The 18,381-nt window shown below is 32.2% G+C and overlaps 1 protein-coding gene across 1 annotated transcript in view; it reads right to left on the bottom strand.

Annotated features, from left to right (window-relative positions):
* LOC118194536 (membrane progestin receptor gamma-like) overlaps window positions 1–4,727 on the bottom strand; it is a 67,610-nt gene extending 62,883 nt beyond the window's left edge. Inside the window, exon 1 of the mRNA XM_085806617.1 lies at window positions 4,365–4,727. The gene's annotated coding sequence lies outside the window, so the exon portion shown is untranslated. The remainder of the gene's footprint in view (window positions 1–4,364) is intronic.
* Between the last annotated feature and the right edge of the window lie 13,654 nt (window positions 4,728–18,381).

Here is an 18,381-nt window from a genome sequence, read left to right as displayed (position 1 = left end):
AATTCTTCAGGTAGGCTAAAACGCTATGCGTAGGCCAAACATGTGTCAAACTTATTTTAATCTCAGAATTAAAATTAAAACTAGTTATAATGAAAATTAAATATGCTTTAAAACATGTTCTATGATCAATATTTTACGTTCGAAAACTTATTCCTAAACAACGCATTTACTCGTGCATTCCCTCCCCCCCCCTTTTTAAATTCCTACTATTAGCTCACATTCTCCCAATATCTTGTTCCAGTTTTCAATCGCTAATAAAATACTTTTTATTCATCCACGCAAGTTCAAATATAATTTTGTTTTAACTTGTAGTGGATGACACTTGATGTTAATACAGTTTTTTCACATATTAATTTTTTTTTTAAATTTTTAATTAAACATTTTTAGTCCAAAGGGGCTTTGTCCCTGAAGAACTATTGTTTTCGTTTTGCGATTTTGCTTCAATCACTATAAATTGAATCAATCACTATAAATGTCCGTTTCAATTTTCAAACTGTTGCCACCAAATGTTAGAGTCCTGCATAATATTTGAAGAAGTTAAATAATGAAAAATCTGCACAAATGTATGTCTATTTCTTGCATTGTGATAAAACAACGGTACCTAGAGCCAACGAATTTCGAATGACGTAATCCTATTGCGAATATAGGCATGAAGAAGCTCATATTTGAAATTTGTTTTATTATCAATTTCATATTTGTAAATCTCTAAATTTTTTATTAACAAACTCAAGGATTTCAAAGCGAGGAATGGCAACGTTGTACAAAAAAACATTTTTATCTCCAGCGCGCAAGACTCTGTATCGGAAATTCTAAAGGATATGCTCAATTTAAAACTATTGTGGGATATTGCTCGTGAACTTAATTTTATGTTTTAAGTGCGAAGAACGTGATATTTAAAAAAAACCACCCCTTTGGACGTAATTTAAAATCTAAAACCTTTCAGATTTTTTTTTTTATTATTATTCTTAAATTATTATTATTATTATTATTATTATTTTTGGTTGACTTAAGTAGGAATTGACTTGAAAAAAAAAATTATATTGTTTCTTTTAATTTTACCGCTTGATAGTCCGAAAGAAGAAAAATAGCACTGAATACTATTTCCGAAGAGGCGGCTAGCTACAATGGTAAATAATTCAGCACATTAAAAAGATATACTAATAATATTATGCACTTCACAGCATTTATCAATTTCAATACTATTCTGTTTGCTTACACTAAACAGTACTTTCCTATACGAGCATGCTTTTTATGTAGCTACCATAAATCAAAAGTTTCTAAATCACACGTTTAAAAAACTAGAAGGAAAGTACGCGAAAGAGAGAACTATTTTCGTAAATACGGTACACAGCTTGATATAATTAATTTTTAGTGTGAATAATGAGCTGTTATTAACCGTCTACTCTTTTTAATAAGGTCATTGCTTTAATATATGTATTGGACAATGAATAAGTTATCCGCATGCATAGAATTTTGATTTCGAAAAGAATACAGAGGTTGCGTTGGAGAGGCAATTATGACGAAATATTATAAAATGAATCATAAGCAGATTTTATATTTAGATTACAAAAAGTGATAATCTACGAACCATGGAAACGGTCTGAATGTTTTTATAGAAACGGAAGTTCCCTTCAGAATTCTAAAATGTGAAATGCATTGCAATATAGCTGATGTGCTTAAAATATACTTTGTGATTCACATTTGCTTTCCGAATTCGCATTATGTAATAGATAAAAGCGATAGAATTAATGATGATTCTTAACTTACTATGCTACAAAAAATAGTGCTATTGCAATGGCGTAAAATCCTTTTAGTGTTATTTGCAGTATAATATCAGAAAATATTTTATTGTACATAAAAAGCAAATAATACTTAACTCTTGAAATCAAATTCTTTCGTTGTGAAATAAAATCACATGCGTTTCTTGAAACTAACTTCTATCAGACGTTAGTGGATAGATTTATCAAACATGTTCTGGCTAAGTACCTAAAAGCATGGATGCCTTGGCGGAAAATATTTTAAACGGATTATGAAGATTAGTTTTTGATTACGGTAAACTACATTAAAGTTAAGACGAGGGATGACTTCGTGCAGGACATTTTAAGGTAAACTAACTCATATTCACAGTATGCATGGAGTGAAAACACGAGAGTGCTCATGAAACCAGTTCTTTTCTCAATATTTGAAACAGAGAGTAGCAATTAGCAGTGTTTAGCGTTCTTACCCGTTTGGGTATTGAAAGAATTCGTATTCGTATCACAAATAAGTAAAACCATGAAAAAGACCTTGAAGCCAGCCTATCTGATTGGCATATCGACCCCGTTCGAATAACTAGTGTTTAATAGTACTACCTGTCTGTGCGATCTACTCCAGCAATAGTGAAATGCACAGGCACTATATTGTTGTGTTCTACGAGTCCGTGGATTTAGAGCAGTTAGCGATAACACCCACTGAAGAATCAAAATCTAATTTATTTCCCAATATTACACAGGGCGATTCCAAAGACACGTTTATAGTCGTCGAAAAACTACAATAAACTCGCTGAAACAACTGCGTGCCGAAGGGCTCGGGTTCGAATCCCGGTGAAGACATAGATGTTTGTAAATGTATAGTGTCAGTCGGTATGGCAGCACTCCAGATATGCGGCGAGTCGAAAGTCCTCTCGTGTAGTTTGGTGGAAGGGGAGAGGGGTGGGAGAACCTCGGACCCGACCCCCTTCGAGGGTGCTGTCCATCAAAATTGGGGGCGGAACGAGGGGAATGTCGCTCCGCCCTTGAAGAAACTACTTTAAAGTAACAGACTATAGTACTAACTGGTTGCTCATAATTTTTAATTGAAGATTTGAATTTGAATGTGTCCTAAATATGAAAGGCCCTCCCTTTGCAATTTTAATTTAAACTTTAACATAAAGAATTTATAAATTATCACATAGTGATTTTGAAGGTCTTCTCGATCATATTATTATTTTATTATTCCTCTCGATTCCTTTATTAATCTCACTGTTTTAAAAAACTGTGTGTGTAAATCAAACATACAGCGAACTCTCTCCAAGTCGACCATCCATGATTCCTAATTATTTTTCTTCTGTGTAGGTGGTCGCCCTAGAGAAGTAGTGTTCAGTATCGATATTTATGTCGCCCGGATGGTATAGTGGTTAGGGAAGCCGACTGCGCTACCGAAGGCCCGCGTTCGAATCCAGGAAAAGGCTTGGTTGTAATTGTGCGTCCTTTTCACAGATAACGATGATAGCAGATTAAAACGATGATGACAGCAGATTAAAACGATAATGATAGCAGATAGAAACGATAGATTTAGCAGATAACGATGGCCGCCTATTAGATACCTCCACAATAAAATGGCCACAACTTCCGACCTTAGGAGTGGCCAATGACGAAAAAAAAGGTGAAAAAGTGTTCGCCATTCGAAAAAAAAAGTATCGATGTTTATTTAAGACTTTCAGAAATGCTAGTATCTTACAGGGATGGTCGCCTTAGAGAGAAGATTCACTGTATAAATCCAACAATTGAAAAGCTTTGTAAACTATCATTAAGTAATAAAACATTGCACATAAATGATTAAAAATTTTAAGTACAGTAATTAATTTCAGCTTTTAATAAATTGATAGTTCATTCAAATAGTAGACATCAAGAAGCATTTATAAATTCACCATTTAGTAATTAAAAAGAAAGCATTCGAAGGAATAATTTTGGTATAAAATGAGGAAATATTTAATAATATTAAATGAAAATATATTATTTAGATCAGCTTAAAAAAACACCTGTTGCTGTCAATTGTTTAATTGTTAATCCGACGATGTAAGCTATATTTTTAATTAACTTCTTAACTTCATTATTTGAATACAGTAAATAAACACAAGAGAGCTATCTATCAAAGTGGAGGAGTGATTTCGTAGAGGACTTTCAAAGGGAAGCTGCATGTATTCACGTAAATATGGGAAAAGCTTCAAAAACACAGCCCTCTAGCCAGCCTGCTCACCTGGGTTCAAATTCAGAAAGAAATATCATTATTTAATAGTTTGTAGCTACTCTGCCATTGTTGAGTCCATTTTTAATAAGGTATTACCTTATAACTTATTTTTAGAAATAATATATGTCTATATAATGGGACACTATCTTAAAATATTTGAATGCCAATATACCCATTGTTTAAAGATAAGTAAATTAGAAGTTTAGGATCAAGATAATTAACGCCAAGAAATACAATGAAATTTATAGCCAAAATTATGGATTAAAAAAAAAAAAAAGTTTGAATGAAATAAAATCAAACCGAATCACATTTGGAAATTCGCTCATTTAGTCAAAATAATTATCGAAAGAACAAGGATAAAAATGTTTTAAACTGACCTGCTAATATAAAATTCCATAAGATAGGAAGAATCAAAAACTGAAATCCATTTTGGCCAAATAAGTAAAATCCTGAGGTTGTACAGTATTTATGGTCCTTTTCATTTTCCTTTTGCTTTTCTGAACGAGATGTATAAAAATCTTACTGCAACAGCTCTATCTTTTGTAAGAAGTTTCAGCTCTATTATATTTATTATTACTCTATTATTACTTCGGAATACGCAAAGTACATAATACGAAACACGTCTTCTCTCTTCGAAATTCAAACTGAATCACCGTCAATAAATCTCGAAAGCTTTCGCTTAACGGGAACTCCTCATAATACAATAATAAAGCAAGGTTTCAGCATCATTACAAAAACACATACAATTTATAGCTTAACGGATTGCGAAGGTCAGGATCAGATCTCCGCTGCACGTGCAATTACGAAAGCGCTATTCTAAGCAGACCGCACTTTTGTTATCGATTCATTAGTTATGAGGCGTTGTCAAGAGTTGATACAAAGGCTAGGGGGGAGTGATGCAACAGCTTTCTCAATTCAAATGAGATGACCTCAGCAGCTTACCTCAAACAATTACTGTTCTCAACGCAGCTCTGGGAAGTCATTCACTTTCATGTAACAGACTTCCTCTGCCATAATAGCAATCTTCCGCTGTAGTTTGCGTATGTCTTTTAGAGGAGAGTTGGTTCGAAACTGAAACTAAGTTTTACTTATTCTTTAACTATACTGATTGAAATAAGAAGTTATACGAAACAATGATATAGGGAAAGTGTATATACATTATGTGTGTAATGATAGGAAGTTAATTTTCACTTAATAAAAATAGCATTTTAATATACATTTCCTTTGCGTTTTTAAAAGAATGTAGAGGAATATTTATAATTAAGCTATATAAATTTCAGATTTAATGGTAAGAAATATGATTTACAGAAAATATGTTAAAATAAGCGTTTCTGTCAGAATACTGATTCGGTTTCATAATGCCAGTAAAAAACATACTCCTAAAAATAACTGTTTTATGTTGTACCGTATGATAGTAATAGACTGCAAAAGAAATTCTTCGTTTATTTAACAAAATTTTATAAGGAAGTTTAAAGAATTTCGAGGACTTCGACTCTTCTTTTAGAGTAACAACTTTACAGAAAACACATAAATTAAATCGAAATGTATAGTGGATAACTACAAGCTCGAAACCGAAAGCGGGGAATAAGGCTTGTTGCATGTTCTATCCTTTTTCGCGGGTGTCATGTCTATTCTGTGGTGCGCTCTTCAAACTTCTTAGCAGTGAGACGACGTGTCCGGCCATTTGAATGAGGGAAATATTCGATAAAATAAAGAAAATAAATTATAGGGAAAATATCAGCAGTACAGCTATTCATCAAATAAAATGCGAGGGTGGGGCTTTTAAAAATTGTGGACTAAAACCTAGGTTCAAATTAATAGCTTTACCAAAATTCACAGATTTTCCTAAAGCATTTTAAGTCACCTAACGAAGAATATCTTCAGGATAATATTGGAGGGCTAAAACGTTAAAATGGTTTATGCAGCAATAGGGATTAGAAACGAAACACTGATTAATTTCTCCTTTTTCAGTATGAGATTCGAGATTTTCACTGTGAACTTTCGTTTAGTTAATAAATTCCAATCTCGTCCAACAGTGGTCCTAGAGCAATTTTAGAGCGAAGCTTCGTTCAAAAATTACCATGTTGCTAAAATTCGAAACAGAAACCCAGTTACTGCTCGGTTTTAAATCCAAGTTGACAGTTAACGATGAAGCCTTAAATTACGGAAACTTGCTTATCGTACTAGTGTGCACATTGGTCTTTGTGTACATCTTTTTGCGGAATTTGCCTCAGTGCTCAGGCTGGAGATTAATTCGTCCCTGATTGTCCTTAATATGCTTTCAAACAGCCTGGTGCCGGTCTGCTTGAGGCAGGCAGCAGAAAGGCTCAAATTGCATTAGCGAGATTCTGAAAAAGGGTATCTAAGAAAAAAATCCGGAGTTTATTTTCCATATTCCGAGTGCAGCTCTTCACAGGCCACTTTTTCACATTAGGCTTCTTGTTTACACTAGTAGAACTTAAAGTCCAAATATGGTTTGGTTTTATTTAATTATGGCAAAGCAATCGAGGGCTATCTGCCTAAGGGGAGGGTTGCTTTCGTGGAAAACTTTCTAAGGGAAACTGGCTCGTATACACATTATAATTATTCGGAGTATGTTTTATACTGGAGAGCGTGGGCCAGGCGAGGAGCACACGGGGAAAACCACGAAAACGCCCATGCAGCCCAGTCCGTTCGCGGGACTGGAATCTAGAATTGAACAACAAGCGTTTAGCGACTTTATTACTCGGCCGCTGGTGGGTCCATATACTGATGAAATATTTCATTCTTGAAATTTTGAATGATATTATCACCTGGGCCTTTTTATTTAATTTATAGTATAAATACGTAGATACTAAAATTTATCTAAAAAAGAATGAGTGCCTTTATTTCTCGTTTAACAGAGCCTTGAAGCTTTTATCGTTTCTTGTGCACCAATCTACTCCAATCGGTAACGTTTATGGGATATCTTGGACCTCACGAATTCGTGAACTTGATTTCACGTTACTTCCAGGAAAGTCAGATAAGCCACAGCAATAAAACTCTGATACTTTGAGTGATGTTACGTTACATCACATTGATAAACAATATTATAAATTCTGTACTAAATCAGATTTTATGAAGGATCTTTAAGGATTAAACAATAAGTTGTATTATTACCATTTCTCCATTCGAATACGTAATTTTTTCCCCTCGTATAAACGTCGCTAAAACCATTTGTGACATGGACCTGATGACGATTTAGAATCGTACATATTTTCGACTAATTATTTCAAACGATCTTTTTTTATTGCTCGTTTAAATACAAACGCTACTTTTATTAATTATATTTTATTGATAACATTAAATTGATCACTAAAAAACTGATAGATGTATTTTAGGGCTTGATTTCATTTATTTTAGAAAATTAGAGTTTCTTCATTTCTCTTATTAGTGGCCCTTGAAATTGTGGATGTGTCTTACTATTGATAGTGTCTTAGAATCGAAGAAATATGGTAATAGTTTTTCAACAGTTTGAAATTTTATGAATAGAACTATGAATTTATTAATAATCTAGTTTCTTTCATTCATTACTTAATTAATATCTCCAATATAAAAAGCTCCTCTCATTTATGTGTTCAGCCTAAAAACTGGGCTTTAAAGACTGAGATCGAAATTATTCGACTTAAAATTATTAGCTGGGCACAATGTTTAAAATTTTTATTGTTTTTTGTTTATTTAATTTGACACGATAAAGCACACGAAGGCTATCTGTCTTATCTGTCTATGAAGAAGGATACCTTCGTCGATGATAATTTTAAAGAAAATAAGCTCATATTTGCCTTTTACGTGTTAAAAACAACCAAAATGCTTATGAAGTCAGCTTCTCCGTCAAGATTCGAACCAAACCAAATCAACAGTATTTAGAGATTGTAAGTATTTTTAAAACTTACAACTTAAGTTTAATTTTTTAAAAAAATTAACTGTTAAAATAATTTTTAAGTAGTGTGACTTGGAGAATAGTTGACTGGGACTACTAAAAAGGTGAAAGAGCATGACTTAGAGAATTTTTGCTTTACCAAGAAGATATTTTTTAATACATTAAATTCAAATTGGGAGAGGGGCGCCCAGCTCCAGGGAAAGCACGACGATATCTGAAGGAGAGCGTGGGCCAGGCGAGGAGCACTTCGTCGCTCGTCCCCACAGCACTACCGCCTCACCTCGCCGCCCTGCGCCCTCATAGTTGGGCCAAACAGCGTATGTGTTAACAAAAGTTTTGCAAACGGGAGTGGCTGCACTAGACCCCAGAGGGGAAAATATACTTCAAGTTTACGTTACAGAGGCTATCCATCCAGCCTTTTTGCGCATGCGAACTGACGGCACCTGTTGAAGCAGATCCATCCTTAATATCTTTCTGCTCATACGCGAAATATAGTCGATCCTGCATCGAAGGTTGCATTTGTAAAGAGTTCAAAGCTGTGAGATACTGTTTTGTGTGAATTCTGGATACACAAGTTAGGTGTTCTTTTAATGCGAAAATAAACTGCCGACTTACTAAGTTATTTTCATTCTTCGTCACGAATTCGGAGAATAAACACAAATACACGATGATGATTATATTAAATACGATTATGTTGCTATAAAAAACTCGCGTCGACCAGCTGCAATGTGTTATTTGTCACGAAGTATTGAGCAATAATGCTATGAGACCTTCTCGTCTGAAGCGATTGTCGATCAACCATAGACGCGTTAAAGACAAGCCGAATGGGTTTTTTGCTGCAAAATGTGCCGATCTGAAACGTCTGAAATTGGATAATACTGGATCCTTTGCTCAGTTATCTGAAAAAGCGTTAGAAGCTTCGAATGAATTACCCCTATTCATCACAAAGGCCAAGAAAAGTCATATCAAAGTAGAAACACTCGTCAAACTTTGCTGCTGAAAACACCTGATTTTGTTCTTGGACTAGAAAGTAAACAAAAGCTTTCAGAAATATCGCTTTCAGACAACACTGTGAAACGTCGTATTGATGATATGGCTGAAGGCCTAAAAAATCAGCGCAGGATGTAAAAGAATCAAATGTTTTCGCAATACAGTTGGACGAGAGTACAGATATTGTAAACTGTTGTCAACTGTTAGCTTTCATTCGGTTCATACAATATGAAACAATGAAAGACGAGATACTGTTTTCTACAGAGTTAACGACTACTTCAAACACAATTCATATATTGACAGCAGTCTCTGAATTCTTTTGCAAATATGAACTGTCATGGCAAAAGCTGATAGACATGTCTACAGATGGCGCTCCAACAATGCTTGGATCTCGCTCAGAATTCGTAGAGATGGTCAGAGAGCAAAAAGGTCAATGTTACAGCCATTTATTGTGTCATATACCGTCAAGCCTTCGCAGCTAAGATATTTCCAAACGAACTCAACAATGTCTTAAAATTATGCATGAAAATTGTTAATCATGTTAATTTAAATACTCGACTTTTTACGGCTTTGTACTTTTGTGAAGATCTGGAAACAGAAGACAAAGCACTGGGTTAAAACACTGATGGAAACATAAAACACTGATTTGGGAACAGAACTTATTTCATACTTAAGTACACTGGCTTTTAAAAGGAAATATGTTTTACGTTCCCAGAGTTTAGTCTGCAATTATTCTTGCTTTCCCATATTGCTTGGAATCCTGGAAGAAGGGCGCTTAGTGTCAATATCCGTAGTTTTTAAGGATACTGATAACTAAGAATAAAATATCAAATCACTTAACTACTTATATAATAGAAATGGATCCTTTTCACGATGACACAGATGTGCTAGCAGAAACACTACAAGAGGAAGCTTTAGAAATTAAAAATGTATCTGTAACCAAATATGACTTTTATGAGATGGATAAGCCATTTTTTTGGATAAAATTCAGCATAGCAAAATAAACACTGCAATCGTAATTACCATTTTCAAGCACTTAATTGTAATAAAGACCATTTTTTAGCAGTTGTAGCAATCAAAACGAAGTATGGAAGCAAATTCAGTATTGGTAGCGATTTTACGTTGCGCACTTTCTTCCGTTCAACCAAGAATTGAGTACCTTGTCAAAAATATGCAAGCACATTCATCTCATTGATTTATCTGTTTTTTTATTTTCCATATGAGTCTGAAATAGCATATTTCTGTAATAAAATATTTATAAATTATGTTTTTTATTCTTCTACAATTTATAGTTAGATATTATTATTATTATTATAAGGGATGGGGGAGAAGAAAGTTTCATTTTTGGCATTAGGGAGACGTGACAAAAGAAAACTCTGGGAACCCATGCTTTAATACTCAAGAGTTCCACAAGTAGTCTAAAAGAAGAGATTCCTGAATACCAATAATTCGTTCAAGGCTCGGTTAAGGGGAAAGACCTGAATATATTGGGTATTCTGCATGTGTGACGAGGATATAACTCTTATACTGCCCTTCATGAAGGCGTCTCTATATGAGAGCCTCTCATGTTCTTTATATTAACCTCTAAACAACCAACCTTAAATATTAAAAAATTTCAAGAGACTATAAATCTCCTAAAGTCTCCGCAATTTATATGAAATTATTACAATACATTTCTTGCATAGGAACTTTTTATTCAAGTACAGAATTCATTAAGCAGAAGAAAGAAATAATCATTTTATGAGAAGACGATACATGAAGAGTTAAAATTTACAGCAGCTTTCATAAGAACTTCATCCGGTAGTCAGTGGCTTCCTGGATTAAAGTTATAAACGCTATTCAGACGAAAACATAGTTGCGAAAAGTTGTTCAAGAGACTTTCCGAAAATAAATCACATGTAATGCTTAACGCAACAGTGGTTTCTTTTCTGAGGGTTCAGAAATTAGGTCAAGAACACAAAACTGCAAGAAAGATCTTTCATATTTTGCAGTCGATTGAAAGACAGAGATTCTACCAAGATATTTGATATAAATGTAATTTATGTAATTTTTTTAACGTTAAAAAAGTTCTTAGCGGAGTTATCCGCATTTTTTTGGACCGTTACTTTCATTACCTTACGTTGCTTTATGATACATTTATCAGCCAGGTTACTTCTCAAATTTTTCCATCGTTTTGTACTTACGAACTAGCACGCGCTTAGTTATATTCTGAATGTTATATTCTGAAAGTTAATTCCAAATAGTTATATTCTGAATGTTGCTTTTCAGCAGAGTATGAGATTTTCATATTTCTAATTTAAACAGTCTGTAACTGCTTAGTAATCAGAGCCGCTTAAAAGCGATAAAGATACTTTTTAACGTTTTAAATCTCTGTTATAATTTTTAATAATATATCTAATTGCAATAATATAAAATTAATTTAAATTACAATATATCCGACTGATGACATTCTAAGCATTTACATCAGAATTTCTTATAAGTATTTATTTATAGTGCCTATAGTGCATTTTATATTATAAGCATTTATTTGACGACTTTAAAAAAGACATTTTTAACAACATATATGCAAATTCGCGCTTTCTTTTTTTTTGGGGGGGGGGGGAGAATAGTACGTACTTGAAAAAATGAAGAACTTGAAATACATTAAATATTCTGAATATTTTCTACTTCCAGTATATCAACTGACCACCTTCATTTAATCTGAATATTAGTTGTTGGTGCTTGTCGATTATGGAACAGCGCATGAGAGTTATTTGACAAAGAGAAAGAAATGTCAATGTGGAAGACTTTCTAAGAAAGTGATTGGCTCGTAGTCACGTTACACGTGAGGAAAATCATAGCATGATGATTATTGTGGTAAGAATAATGAGTATTTGTGTATTAATAGGGAGCGCAAAATGGTTTCGCGTTAACAACAACGAATGTCATAAACTGTCAAATATCTTTCATTTTTAGAACATCGGTTAATTAATCGATTAATTGATTAAATCAAAGCATGTAGCAATTATTTTTCTAAAAGGAAAGATGCTTTTGTGAATGAATTTCTAAGTCAAATATTATTTATAGCGAAAAATCACAAAAACACCCATGCAGTCAGCTCGGTATTAAAGACGGAGTAATGCGCATTCGTAATTTGTAAAACGTTTAATCGACTTAAATAATTTTGTTTGCATCTCTATGTTGTACTGAGCACTTGTACGGAGTATGTTATACGGAACAGTGTGTATTCATAATTTATGAAAGTTTAATGTTCTACATAATTCTATCTTACTTTTTATATTTAATCTGTTGACGGCATTTAATTTATCGCCCAAATCGGTAACTGCAAGCATCCATTTACCAGTTTACCAGATTATTAAATGCCAAATAATGCAATAAATACTTAAGGACAGTAAGAACAAATTAAACCTTTCAAAAGCCGATTTTTAAATTTTGATTTTAAAATCAAAGTGAACATTGCTTATTTAAAGAATATATGACATTTCCAAATTTATACTACCAAACATTTGTAAATTAATATAAAAAATTTAATTTTCGGACAGATATGCCCCTTTTTGAAGAAACATTTTACAAAAAGTATCTTTTAAATAGCTTTTAATCGAAACTTATAAGAAATTTTCTGTATTTTTTAATAGCTTCCAGCTGAGACTTTTGAGTACTTTTTCTATATCTTCTTTTAAATAATTTTTACCTGACACATATGAGTATTTTTCGTATATCTTTTAAACAGCTTTTAACTGAGACTAATGAGTATATTTCATAATTAGCATGCGCTGTTTATATCATTGGTGTTATGCTGAAACATTTTTATTTAGAACTGCGTCTGTTGGGGGGGGGACTTTTCAGAGTACTTACTTGTAGAAGTACTCATTTTTGAGCATACATATTCATCGATGGGCAAAAGCTTTTAAAAACAGGTTCATTGGTACACATTCGTTGAAAATGAGAGAGGAAATTTTAGTTATATGTTTTAAAGAAGTTAAACTGAAGTACTGGAAATTTCAAAGAAGGTGTTCACACATTTTTGTGACGATTTTGCACAGATTTATATATAAACAAACCTTAGAATTTTATTTTCTAATATGTTCAGTCTGATAGCCCTTTTGTTGATCTATTATATCACATCTTGATTCCCAAGGCAAAAGTCATTTTCTTAAAACATCAAGGTTGACTTTATTCCACTCGTCCTTCACAATCTTCCAGAGTCCAACCAATGTTTTGGGATGCCGCTTATGAAAGGCTTGTTTTAAAAGTCCAAATGCACAGCAATCCATAGGAGACACATCAGAACACTTAGGGTATTTCAAAAAATAGAGCAGAAGATTTAGAGGTACATCATGGAGTCTTATCCTAATGGAACTTAACACAGTGGAGATTGTTTCGATAAAGAGGTGGAATTTCTTCTTTAAAAATAGGCATTAAAAATATATATCTGATAGAAATCCGAATTAGTTTTGACGTTTTTTTTTTTTTTTTTTTTTTTTTTTTTCTAGTTTCCTTATTTTAAATTTTCATCTATAAGAGAATCCAGTAACAACCCTAAAACCTTTAGAAAAACTTTCCTTGTTTTCTCTGAACCAACATATTAAGTCGTTTCCCCCTCTTTTTCGGTAGTTTATCGATCTTTTCTATTGCAGTCAAATAAGTATATCCAAACCTCATCAATTGTAACTATGTATTTGAATTTTTCACCTGCCAAATAATTTTCGTATAGCAATCTACACATACATGGTACAGCATCTTACGCTGAGAAACATGTTTCGGCGTTAGACGATGAATATCATGGTTTTTTTTGTTTTGATTAGCTTTAAATCAGATTTTAAAATTTTGTTCACAGTTCCTACAGAGGTATTTAAAGATTTTGCAATAGCTGTTTGGGTGCCGGATTTCCCTTTAAAACATGAAATGCTACTTTAGATTTAATAAGAACTGTACTAGACTTAATAAGAGCTCTACTAGACTTAATAAGAGCTGTACTAGACTTAATAAGAGATGTACTAGACTTAATAAGAGATGTACGTACCTTTGTTGGGTATGCATTTTTTGCCTTTTTCCCAGTTAGATGTAAGCTTTGACGTTTCCTTCCTTTCATATTAATTATGTCACTTTACATGTAAAAATATTAAAACAATGCTCTACACGTCCCCCCCTTTTTTTAATATTTGAATAAGAGAATTTCTCTTCGGACAACGTCAAAATCCATTGTTTATTTTTCAGCAACATTTTAAAGAAAATAGTATTTTTAATGCTGCAGACGATAATTAGGCTTATTCCAATTTGATGCCAGTCACTTTATGTTTTAAAATTAATAATACAATTCACGGAGAAAATCAAAATCGTTGCAAACATGTGTGAACACCCTATGTAAATGTCCAGTACAACACATGAAAGCAGCTTCGAAAAATTGACAAATTTCATTACTCAAAGTTGAAACAATGATTTATAAAAGCGCTCATGAAACAAGAATCTTTAAAAGATAAATTAAAAGTAAAAAGGAACCTGCACAGCAGTCATCATAACATGATTACGAGTATGCAAGAAAGTTAAAAAAAAAGTTTTAATTTATTTGATAGAGCAGTTTTTTTCGTTTCTCTCAAAATGAGTTTTTTTCAGAACTTAAGTACATTTTTATAAAATTTTATCCATTAAATAAATCTTAAATTTTGTTTTATAATGTTACTTACTTGAATCTAATGAGTGGATTTACTAAATTTTTCTGCAAGACGTAAGGAATTATTAAAGCACTGGTTTTGTTTAAAAATATGCTACATTTCTTACTCCGGTTGCTTACATTAATATTTATCCGGATGTTTTTCCTGTCACTAAATTAATTACACTGTCATGTAGAACTGGAAGATCAAGTAAGGATGTGACATTTTATATTGTAAATTCTAACTTAAATTATCTGCTATCTGTCTTCATTTTGCGTTTCTTTGTTTAAATTACAATTAAATCTTAGTGATTATAAAGTATAACTCCTAACATCGAAATTTGATTTTTTAGAACAGTTAAATATGGCCATGAACTGGCTGAGTAGTCACATTCTTCTAGCCACAGATTTAACACTAAGTGCTACTACACGCTACTACATTATGTGCTACTACATGCATACGCAAGCGTGCGCATTACAGAAATTAAAATTTTTTTAAATATATTATAATTGTAGGGTAATGTAAAATTTTATTCCGTGAATTCGCAAAACCGAACTCAAATATAGAAATTATTCATCTTAATTTGAATTTTAATTTTTGAATATTTTAATTTCTATTTCTATTTTATTTTTTTTACAATTACTTAATTTGAAGATTTTTATGGAAACATTGAATAGAAACTTTTCACAATGCTAAAAGACTGTTACCTTGCATAATGAACGGAGTTTATTGCTGTTGTTATATGTGCTGCTATATGTGCTTATTATATGTGCTGTTGTATTAAGCATCTCCAAGCCATCAGCAAACAGTTACCCTGATTCGTTTGTAGAGGACCTGCCCATTTTTCATCAAAATTTATTTTATTATTGCATTTTGTTAGTTTTTTGTTTGTTAATTTCTAAAATACATTTTACATTTCTTTATAATAAGAAAATTAGTTTTGCCTTATAATGAGTCAACGAATATTAATTGTAATATAATCTCATGAATATGTAATAGAAATATTTTGGTTTTATATTGAATTATACAGTTTTTATAAAAGACTTCAAGACAAGGACTGTAAAATTTATAATATGATATTCAAGCAAAACTTTGAAGAACTGTGCACATTTTTAATTATTTCTTGGAAAAATTAGGACTCTAAATTCAGGGAAATTTTTATATTGGAAGAAATTATTTGAACAACTTTAAAAACTTCTATTTTTAGAGAATTCAGAATGGGACTATGCATTTAGTTTACAAATTATATACTATTTTTTGTAATAATGTAATAATATAATGTTTTGTAATATGTTTGCTAATAATGTAATATTTCGAAATTACATTTTTTATTTGTCGTTTTATATGTTAAGATATGAGAAAGTTCATGAACAAAATGACGGATCATAATGAAACATGAAAATTATGTTCTTGATGAAATTAATTTTCTTTCTTATTGGAAAAGCACACATTGTATATATTGTGCAAAATTTATCATCATTTTCTAACGTTCTAATGCCTTTTCTCAAAAAGCTTTTCTGTCGACAAGCTTTTTTCTCTTTAAGGAGGGGAATATGTAAGAAAAAAAATATGAAATTTAAAATTACTAACTTTAATTTGACTTCTCCGCATCGTCTTCCTGGAATCTAAACTGCTTCTAGAAAAAACTAACCCACACTTTGTCATCTGCCGTAAACCTCTTCTCCAATAGCATTCCAAAATTTAAATAAAGGATTCATATCTTATAAATAGCTCTTCGCTGAAATGCTCAGCATCCATGGGTTATGCAGCCTATTTGTATCCCAGCAGCATCTCTATCAGGATTGCAACATAATTGGTGCCTTCTCTTCTAAATAATCTCTAAGAAAAAGAGAGAGAATTTAATATACATTTATATTTATATAGTATTTAATGCAATTTTGTCATAAATTTCTTTGAAATAATAACATAATTCAATACAGCTTGTTTAATACTATATTAATTACTGTATTTAATGCAATTATATAAGCAATTTATTGAAAATAACAACATATATAAAACATGTTGGAAAACTGTATTAATTATTTTACTTTAGATAGTTTTGTTAGCAATTAATTGAAAAAACATATGTAAATATAATGGAAATTCTTTTTTAACACTCTTTCTGATGGTCACATGTGAGCAATTGCTGCTAAAAATGCAATGTCTAAAACATCAACTGTAGGTTCTTTTTCCTTTGATGGAAGACTGAAAACAGTAAACATAAGAGTGTTTACCATGAAAACCATTATATTGACACAATGGAAGTACGAAAAATCAGCTAAATAGTTATCCGTTTGTTTCTCGCACATGTGCACATCAGTAACAAGTTTTTCGCACACGAGCGTATTGGTAAATAATGTTTGTTTCTCGTCAGTGCGCAAATACGTCAAATAAACATTCTCTCCAAGGCCGCTACAGCAGACAAGTATCTAATGCTTTACATATCATTTTCCAAAGCTTAGTAAAACGTCACATGTATCCAATAAAACAAAAAACCTTCGTTTAAGTATAAAATCAAAATTCGTGAGTTAAAATAGCGCACTAAGTTTTAGTCATATAGGTTCTAACTGAAGTTCTAACTGAAAAAAATTCAAAAGCGTGGATCATCGAAAAGTGAAGGACACGTTTCTAATAATATGATAAATATAATTTTACCTCATGCACTTTAGAAATCCTAACATTCCAACATAAATTATAAGAAGACGAAAAAGAAATCAAAATACATAAACAAGTAATTTAACTCCTGTACATCACGAAACGTAAATCCTTACTAATACTATAAATGCGAATGTGAGTTTGTATGTGTGTTTGTTTGTTTGTTACGCTTTCACGCCTTAATTACTTAACCGATCATCATGAAATTTTCAAGAAATATTTTTGATATATTAGAAAAGGTTATAGGCTATAAAACGTCTTCGTACGACTTAGTAAGTAGCCGAGATATTAATTAAAAACTACTTTTTCCCTACATTTCTCACTTACTTTGTTGGGTTTTTCCCTATTAAAGGGATTTGGCTACGCGCCAATTTATACTTTCACAAATATTTATGGAACGGCGGTTAGTTGAATTTCGAGACACATATTCGCTGATTCCAAAAATTCGTCGGAATCCATCAATACCATTCTCATCTTCGTACGACTTTAATCAGCTGAGATATTAAGTAAAAATGCTGAAAACGCTAATTTGAATGCGACTCAACAGTGACATTGGGGATTTTTTCTTGAGTCTTCCCACGTGGGTCCAATAAATTGGTGATAAAAATTATAACTTTTGATCTAATTATCCAAATATCTCGAAATTTAGAAACTTGTGTCACTCTCTGAATGATAGGAGCAATGGTGGTGTAACTGTTTTTGTCGCTTAATCACAGATGAAAAAATGTTTCTGAAATCTTTGTTGACAGGCGCGATTCGAAAGCAACGGAGGGGGGGGAGCTGGTATTCGGTTGACCGTTGGGCTGGCGAAAAGTCGAAGTTCACGAATTTACACGTGGAAAATCATTTTAAAGTTAATAACTTCTAATTAACTTACCGACTTAAAACTATTATCAACATTTCGACTTTTGTGACATATTTAACATTTTATTTCGTATTTTTTTAAAGACCTATTCATTCGTGTTATATATTTCTGTTATTGTTGCTTGAAAAATCGCATTTACATTTTAGATTCTTTATATTTTACTGCGTGCGATAACAAATTTTGTTTTATTATTTTGAGGCGCTCGAATGTTCTTTATTTTGAAATTTTACGCGGAGTGTATTTTTAAAATCCACGCGGAGTTCAAACATCAACGCGAGCGCAGCCGCGAGTAAAGCTAGTTATATATATATATATCAGGAGTCGCCTGAGTCGAC

The sequence above is a fragment of the Stegodyphus dumicola genome, chromosome 12, assembly GCF_044657685.1.
Source record: "Stegodyphus dumicola isolate Sdum_Otavi_A_Nest chromosome 12, ASM4465768v1".
Taxonomy (NCBI): Eukaryota; Metazoa; Arthropoda; class Arachnida; order Araneae; family Eresidae; genus Stegodyphus; species Stegodyphus dumicola.
Note: the sequence above shows the minus strand (reverse complement) of the source record. Positions and strands in the feature narration are given on the sequence as shown.